This window comes from Myotis nattereri (genome assembly GCF_964212035.1).
Source record: "Myotis nattereri genome assembly, chromosome: 14".
Taxonomy (NCBI): Eukaryota; Metazoa; Chordata; class Mammalia; order Chiroptera; family Vespertilionidae; genus Myotis; species Myotis nattereri.
This window is the reverse complement of record NC_138089.1, coordinates 29674225-29681794: the sequence shown is the minus strand read 5'-3', so window position 1 is coordinate 29681794 and position 7570 is coordinate 29674225.

Sequence of the window (7570 nt, the reverse complement as noted above, 5' to 3'; positions counted from 1 at the left end):
ATGCCATTTATATACTGGGTGACTCCCCGTGAGGCTCTCCAGCCGAGGCCTCTTCCCTGGGCTCCAGCCCCACAGATCCAGCAGACGAAGATCTGCATTCGGATGCCTCCTAGGCAGTGCCAGCTGAACAGGTACAAGGCCGAGCTCTTCAGGATCTCCACAGCTGCTCTTCCAGAGGGTGTCCAGCTGAGATGTGGGGCATTCATCCTTCCAGTGACCCAGGCCCCAAAACTTGGAATCAGCCTTGTCCTTTTGCTTTCTGCCACATCCCACATTCAACTCACACGCAAACCCTCTTACCCCTCCACTGACCTAGGCTCCAAACGGATTTTTCTACTTTTAACTTCACCCGCTTCAGTCTAGGAACCTGTTAAAATTGTAGCAGAAACTTCCAGTGGCACCCCGCCTCTCCCAGCTGAGCCAGGAATGCAGGCCCATGAGTCAGACAGGCAAGGAGCTGCACAATCAAAGCTCAGAATGATGGGAAATAATAAATCATTATTTTAAGTTTTGAAGTTTTGGGGTGGTTTATAATACCACAATTTAATATATTACCTATTTTGTTTATTGACAGTCTCATCCACTAAAATGTCATCTCCATAAAGACAGGGATTTTTGTCTGTTTTTACTGTTGCATACCCTGTGCCTAGAACAGTGCCTGATCTCTCTCTCTCTCTCTCTCTCCTCTCTCTTCTTTGTGGGATGAATGAATAAGACTGAATACACAAATGAAAGCCATGCCAGGAGAACTGTGTTGATTTTACTACTCAATTCTAGCTTTATTAATTCCCTTTTATACATCAAGTTCATTACTTGCAATGAATGATATTTAAATCTCACCAACTGCATCTGGTTTTCTCTAGCATAACACATGTCAGAGTCAGCCTTCTTTATGTTCCCTCCTCTGTAGAGAAATAAGGCTTTCATCTCATTTGCTATTACCAAGAGACCCTAATGTTACTACTGCTTATTAAACTTGATGGTGTTTATATACTTTAAAATATTTTTTAACATAACTTCCCTCACCCCACTAGTGGACATTTAGCTGTGGTCTAATGCTTAATTTGTTCACGTTTCCTTATAATCCCCTTATTCTCTCAACTCTCAATTATTTTTATTCTTTTTTTTAATATATTTTATTGATTTTTTACAGAGAGGAAGGGAGAGAGATAGAGAGCTAGAAACATCGATGAGAGAGAAACATCCATCAGCTGCCTCCTGCACATCCCCCACTGGGGAAGTGTCCACAACCCAGGTACATGCCCTTGACCGGAATCGAACCTGGGACCTTTCAGTCCGCAGGCCGACGCTCTATCCACTGAGCCAAACCGGTTTCGGCAATTATTTTTATTCTTCACTGAATATGAAAAAAGAAAGTTTCAGAAGCAGACTTACCAAAATTTGTAGCACTGAATACTTCTCCATTCCAGAAGAGTCTTGTGTGTTCCAGTGAAAATAACTTTGACTTTCATCCCCCTTTTTTTATTATAACCACAAGAAATTTTACAACTCATTCCCACATTGTTCGTACATATCAAAGTATATGCTTTGTGGGCTTTATTTTGTTTTTTTGTTGCTGCTGTTGTTGTTAGCACTGTATTGTTTGGTCTTCTCTAATAATCTTTTAGACTTCTTTAATAAAATCTACTTTTAATAGATTTTTTAAAATCTCTCTTGTGGACACACTTTCTTTTGTACATCTGCCATAATACATTTGCAAGTTGAACCTCTCTAGTCAGGAAGTATTTTCTGTTTTCTTAAAATATGCCAATTACTTAACTTTCTCTCTCAGGTACTGTGGCTCCTTGTTGAAGAAGAATATCCTCTGTTATGGGTATGTAGTCATTATTAAAACAATTAGAGTCCTGTTTAAAGAGGAAGATGTTTATGTTATGCCAGATTATGAATCCTAAGGTTCATTATTTATGAATTTAATTCATGATGAAAGCAAAAAACTTTAAACAGGTCTGCGGATTCTGTGGTCCCAGTTAAAGCATTTGCAACTTCTTCTATGTTATGTAGCCTCAAAGCAAAATTTTTCCCTGTGTATTCTTGGTATGGCTTTTAAGGAAGGTCAGAATTCCTGTTGTTACAGTAATGTTTCCTTTGAATGCATGGTAATTGTTTCAGTAGCAATTAAAATGGAGCTGAACTAGATGCGTAGCATTATAACCATGATACCACACCAACCTTAAAATTATAAAATTTGCCATCTTGATAGGAAACAAATCACAAGAATAATTTCTAAAGCCAATCCCAGCTTCTTCCAGTCCAGACGGGACTCTTTTGACCCCATAGCTTTTCTGTGCCACAGGGGCAGACCCCGTGAGAAAAGCCCTTCACTGAAGAGGGGGATCCCAAGTTCCTAATCCAAACCTGGCACTTTTTTTTCTGGTATCAATTTTCTTCATGTACAGTAAGAGCTTAGACTGGTCAACACTAAAGTTACATATGTTGTATTTAACTCAGTCTATGACTGTTGGATAATGTTTGAAGTAAATAAGAACATGCTTGGCCCTGCCTGTGTGGCTCAGTAGTTGAGTGTTGACCCAAGAGGTCACAGGTTTGGTTCCAGGTCAGGACACATGGCCCAGTTGTGGGCTCAACCCCCAGGAGGGGGCATGCAGGAGGCACCGACTGATGATTCTCTCTCATCTCTGAAGTTTCTATGTCTCCCTCTCCCTAACACGCTCTGAAATCAATAAAAACATATTAAAATAAAATAAAAGTCAAAACTTTAAAACAAATGCTTTGCAGACTAAGATTACTAGATTTGCTCTTTAAAAGATTGTCCATCTCTGTCGAAGATGGGTTTGAGCTAAAGAAAGACTGGAAGCAGAGAGACCATGAAAACATGCTTATAATAATTAAAAACATGCTGGCTACCGTCTTCTCTACAGCAAGCCTCTCTCATTTTCAGTTGAAAACAGGAAATCTTTAAATTTCTGGAAAATATTGCCATTCCTAATAAGAAAGTTCCTTTCATTGAAGGATTTGAAAGAAAATGGTTGGCTTCAATGGACATTTCCTGACAGCCAGAAATTCGTTGCTCCTTCCTCAATGCTCCCATCGGATGTAGTGCCTCCTTCTATGATGGCCTCTAACCAAGGGCTATCACGGTTATTATGCTAAAAGGAGTGACCAGACAAAACCCTGGCCCCCAGACCCAACCTCTTGTTGTAATTGGAGAGCAGCCCCTTAGTCCAAAAGCCCTTCACCTGTGCTTTGAACGCCTGCTGTCTTCGCAGGAACCTTACGCATGTGTTCTCATAGGGTAACCCTGCCCTCCTCACTGGGTCCTGCTATCAGCTTTCCACATGCTACCATTAATAGCTCCCCTCGCCCCGGGGGTGTCGTGGCTACTCTCTCCTTCTCTTCACAGCCAAACTGCCTCTGGTGCAACCCACACTCTTTCATCGTCCTTCCTTCTTCAACCAACTCCAGTTAGGCTCACAACCCCATGACGCCGCCAAAACTATCCTCCAGACTTGCCTCCTCATTCATCATTTCTTTGTCTTCATCTTGTGCTTGAAAACTAAATTTTTGTGAGAAAAATTCTGTGACCCTATGGAAACAATAGTCCAAAATGCATCTAGCTCCATGTCTTCTCTGTTTAGTATTCAAAAAATTTTAACCAACAAGACATCCTTGATTTCATCGAATTATGAAAATATAAAGTGTGGTCTGCTTTGTTGGAAGGATAAAGACCCTCAGCTTTTCCTTTCGGTACTTGTCTTCTACTCAAAGAAAATAAGCAAAATCTTTACTGTGGAAGAATTTAAACCAGAAGTTGAAGAATAATCTGGGTTCATTGGATGTCTTAATGCTAAAATATTAGTCTGCTTCAGAACTTACACTGCTCAAAATATCTTCTGTTTCTGAGATCATATAATATTGAGTTATATTATTTCATAATTCTTTCTTTTTGTTTTGTTTTGTTAATCCTCACCTGAGGATATTTTTCCTTTGATTTTTAGAGAGAGTGGAAAGGAGGGGGAGAGGCAGACAGAGAGAGAGAAAAACATCGATGTAAAAGAGACACATTGATTGGTTGTCTCCCACACAGGCTGGGGTCCGGGGATCAAGCCTGTACATGTCCCTGACTGGAATCGAACCCGGGACCCTTCAGTCCGCAGCTGATGCTCTATCCACTGAGCCAAACAGGTTAGGGCTATTTTATAATTCTTGATCCTCAAATAGATGTGTTGTTGGACCGTGCAGTGTGCATTGTAAAAGAAGGCCATGCGCTTACTAGAAACCTTGCTTTACTCTTTTCCTTCTTCTAGGTTGTATTTTCAAAATTTAAAATTCTCAGAAAGGGAAGCAAATTAAGCATACCCTATTTCTAATCATTAACTTAAACTTTTTATGTTCTTTTTGTTTCAAATGTTGAATGACATCAGAGCATTGTAAACTTTAAGGACATATACATCACAGACAATGCTTTACACCTCATGATGCAAAATCCCATGAAAGATCTGGGCAAAAAGCATTTTTTTTTCTTTAGCTTACAAAATTAGTCATAAAAATACTAAAATATTTTTGTTGTTTTCTCCTATCATAAAAGTTTATTTCCTTCTCTCAAAATGAATTATCTCCTCTTTTCACTCTGTGTGTGTGTGTATGTGGGGGGAGGGTGTATAGTAAATCATTTAGTTGCAATAGTTCGTTGTTAGAAATCTTGCATGTTGATTAATCCGATTTGCCTGTCTTCCAGTTCCACCAGACCCCACAGCTTTCCAATCTCATGCAAAATCCTGAGTTGACTGCTCTCTGCTGCGTGGACATTGGACAGAGGAACCCAACTTCTTCCACATCGCTTAGGTTGCTCTGGACTCCAATCTGCATCAGAAAAACTTTTGAATCAGGTGTTGATGATTGTAGTAATCATCTAAAAGCTGATACTTACATATCACTTCGTTGTGCGAGGCACTATTTGGCATTGACTTCCCTCAAGCACTTAGTCCATTATTTTCTGTTTTCAGTTAATGAGACTGAGGCTCCGAGAAGTTTAGTAACATGCTGAAGATCGCACAGCTAGGACTTGCTAGCAACAGGACTCAGCTTTCCCAAGCAGTGCTGAAGTTAGTTCTCATAACCATCTGGCCACATCTCCAATCCAAGATTCCTGGCACTTGTCCCCATTGGTGCAGGGTATCCTGACTGTGCTCAGCGCTTGGCTCTGCTTCTAAGCTAAGAACTCAATGCTGTTCTTTAATTGGATCGACAATGGCTGTTTCATTAAGTTGGGACCTCAACCCTAATTGCTAGCAACCACATAAAATGTTCTATTTTAAATAGACCTCTTTTTTTCAGGTGGCTAAGACTTTAAAATAATGATACTCTATTTACAACTGCCAGGAGGCAACAAATAGTCATTTTATAACGTCTAAATTTTGTGTTCAAATTATTATCTAAATTTTGTTCTCATTAGTCAGGTCATTTTCAATTACTGCGAGAGTGTGGTTTTTTGTTTTTTTTACCCAGATGGTCTTTGCTATCACTAATTAGAATACAAACAAAAATAAGACAAACTTCCTCTTATTTATGAATGATAAAGCTACCAAAAGAGGGGTTAAGTCTGAGCTGTTTAATAAGGCAGCCGCTGCCCACATGTGGCTACTGAGCATCTGAAAGGGGCCGGCTCGAATTGAGATGTGTGGTACGAGTAAAATACAAAGCAGATTCTAAACACTCAGCACACAGAAAAGGCTGTGCAATATCCCATTAGCAACTTCTACATCAATTACATGTTGACATGATGATATCTCGTGCGATATAAAATGCATTATTAAAGTTCATTTCACTTGTTTCTTTTAACCTTTCTCATGTGGCTACTAGGACATTTGAATTCCATCTGTGGTTCGGCATGTCCCTATTGAACAAAACTGGGATGAAGAAAGTGTTTGTGTGAGGGGAACCCAGCAGTTGGCAGCGCATATGTTCATCAGTGAAAAGCAGGCTTTTTTTCAGTGACAATTCTACCTTTTACTCAAGGTTCCGCCCTGTCGGGCTGTCGCTGTGTCCCTAAGGACCCGAGAAGAGGCATCTCCTCCTCCGGAGAGATTCTCAGGCTGATTTTTCACTCGGAAATGTGGACCCGGGATGACACGTCAAGAACGAAAAAGGTACCAGCATCTCTTGGGTGGGTTTCCGAGCGTCTGGCACGGTTCCGAGGGTGGTCACGGCGCAGAGCGCCCCTCTCCGCCTCGGGGATGACAGTCCCAGCGCAGCGGTGCAGAGCCAAAGGGCGCCCACGAGTTCATTACATAATTCTCGGTAGCATGTGGCCAAGTGTGGGTCTGTGCTGGGCTACGGTCTGCAGGCTCTGCCACGCAGACTGGGGCGTCACCGCGATGTTTTGACAGAGCGTGTGCTAGAGGTTGTTTGTTTGGAGAAAAACTGGCTCTCTCTCTCTCTCTCTCTCTCCCTCTCTCTCTCTCTCTCTCTCTCTCTCTCCCTCTCTCTTCTCTCTCTCTCCCTCTCCTCTCTTAAGCCCTTTGGCATAATACTGAATGACTTTGTTTTCAAGCTGCCTTAGCCTTCCTTTACGGAGAAAAAGCCTGAGTATTCTTTCCCCGTAGGACACAAGTGTTATTTTTGGAGCAGAGGTTCTTAGGCTGATCTCTGTCTAAACCAATTTCTGTTCTTGTGAGGTCGTGGTCTGGGGCGGTTCTGAGCGATCTCGGTGGAGGGAAGCCTCCTGGCTCCTCGAGGGATGTGGGCAGAGGCGTTGAGGGGCCACCCTGAAACTTGCCTACCCTGGGCCTCACGTCAAGGCTCCCTTGCACTCAGATTGTGCCCCAGGAACGGTCTTGGCCACATGTGCGCACTGGTGTGCTCTTCCTGCTTGTGTCACTTTGTGGGATGTTTGGGGTCAAGGTGACTCCCCCTTTTTTAACCTGGTACCTTAGGCCACAGACTCCTCAGAACTGAGAGAGCCACAACTGGACTACCTCTGCAGACTCTTCGGGGTGGGTGGGAGGGGGCTATGGGAGAGCACACGCACTGTGAGGCCACGAGTCCCCGAGGGCCTCCAGGGACAGGTCTCAGGACCCTGGGCTCAGAGCACCCTCTTCTGTAGCCTGCTCTGCCCCAGGCTGCTGGTCGCCAGGAGGAAAAGCTCTCCAGCTTCTCCAGGTCCTCTTCCTGACCTGTCATTCCAGGGCTCACAGAGCTTGAGGCTGCTAGGAAACGTGTAAAATTAGAAACAGCTGAAAACACACGTGGCACCACCTCACTCTGACCCCTTCCCTTGGAACCTGGTTGCTGTGTGTTCAGGGAGCAGGTGTGCGTAGCGGGAGGCCAGGTAACGCCCCAGGAGCCTCGGCAGGTGTCTCAGGCTGCTCGGCCTCCGAGGACAGGAGGCACCTGCGAGGTGCCCTTCCCTGACCAGCTATCGATAGCCAGCAAAGCCTCTTACCTGGGAAACCTCTCTCTGCAGCCCCGCCAGTCCCACCCGCAGACCAGAGGCCTCCCTGCAAATCCCCGGGAGTTACTGAACCTGGGAACCCAAACCAGCCAGCGGGCAGCCAGACGGCCGAGTCCCCCGCAGCCCTCCATCCCGCCT